We start from the raw sequence: 1,294 nt of genomic DNA on the forward strand, positions 1-1,294 counted from the left end.
TCCGAGAGATCGAAGACTTTGTGCGGCTCCAGAACTGGTTCGAATTGCGCACAAGCTTCGTTGTACGCGACGACCCGCATGTCGATTGATTCATCCGCAACCACAGCTGAAAACAGCTTTCCATTGTTGCATGGTTTGTCCCAAAAAATTACTTTGTCCTTCGATACTACTTGAATTCGGAAGGTGCTTCGAGAGGACCCTGCAATTAGCTCTTTCAAGAGCGGGCGGGTTCTCACAGGATCTCCCCGTTATTGAATTTCCTCTAACATCTGCTTCAATGCCTGCCGAACAAGGAGCTGATGCGTGCATTCTGCAAGAAACAGAAGCACCTTCTCAGCAAGAGAACGGAGCGGAGTCCTCTCGTGAAAGCTTCCGGAGAAGCAACCGTGGCTCACAGGATCTCCCCGATATTGAATCACCTCCATCATCTGTTTCAATGCTCGCCGAACAAGGAACCGATGCATGTGAACTTCTTCTGCAAGAATCTGGAGCACCTTCTCAGCAGGAAAATGGAGTGAAGTCCTCGCGTGAAAGAAAGCGCTCATATCGGCAGCGGAAAAAGACCGCGGGAGTTATCCACCGGAGGTCATCAACATCAGAGGGAGTACCATCTTCAGCCGCATTCCGCATGCAGGAATACCGTCAACGACTCAAAATCGCTCATTCAGATATGGAAAGTCTATCAAATCCACAGCCATTAAAGGTATGAGCAATCGCCGGCAACACTGGAATTCCGCAAGAATTTTCTCGACCAAGAATACGGGCACGCCTGTGCGGTGTGCGATCGTCTCTGGTTCCCTAATGACCTCCAAACAGCTACGTCGGTGCATTTCGCAAAACTTGAGGAAATGAATTGTACTACGATGGATGCCCAATTGTGCTACGCCTGCGCGAAATCGATTAGTGAAGGAAAAGTACCATCGCTGGCGGTGTACAACGGATTTTGCTATCCAGCAGAACCGGAGAATCTTCCACGGCTGAACGCGATATCCACGCGCCTTATTAGCCCTCGGATACCTTTCATGAAGATACGACGACTGCGCCAGGGAACCGGGGCTTACAGAATCGTCGGTCAGATAATCAATGTACCTGTTGATGTCCAAGACATGGTATCGACTCTGCCGCGGAGTCTAGCAGATGATTATGCTCTGAATGTTTCTTTGAAGAAACATACCATCCATAAAAGCACTGCATACTCTGGACAAGTTCGGAAGGCAAACCTCAAAGCCTGGTTAGATTTCCTTCAAACAACGCCTTTGTACAAAAGGTATAACATCAAAGACGATTGGACTAG

The 1,294-nt window shown here is 48.7% G+C and overlaps 1 pseudogene; it reads left to right on the forward strand.

Moving 5' to 3' along the window:
- Window positions 1-436: 436 nt before the first annotated feature.
- Window positions 437-1,294, forward strand: part of LOC100903309 (uncharacterized) — a 4,556-nt pseudogene continuing 3,698 nt past the window's right edge.

The sequence above is a fragment of the Galendromus occidentalis genome, unplaced genomic scaffold (assembly GCF_000255335.2).
Source record: "Galendromus occidentalis unplaced genomic scaffold, Mocc_1.1 scf7180000077271, whole genome shotgun sequence".
Taxonomy (NCBI): domain Eukaryota; kingdom Metazoa; phylum Arthropoda; class Arachnida; order Mesostigmata; family Phytoseiidae; genus Galendromus; species Galendromus occidentalis.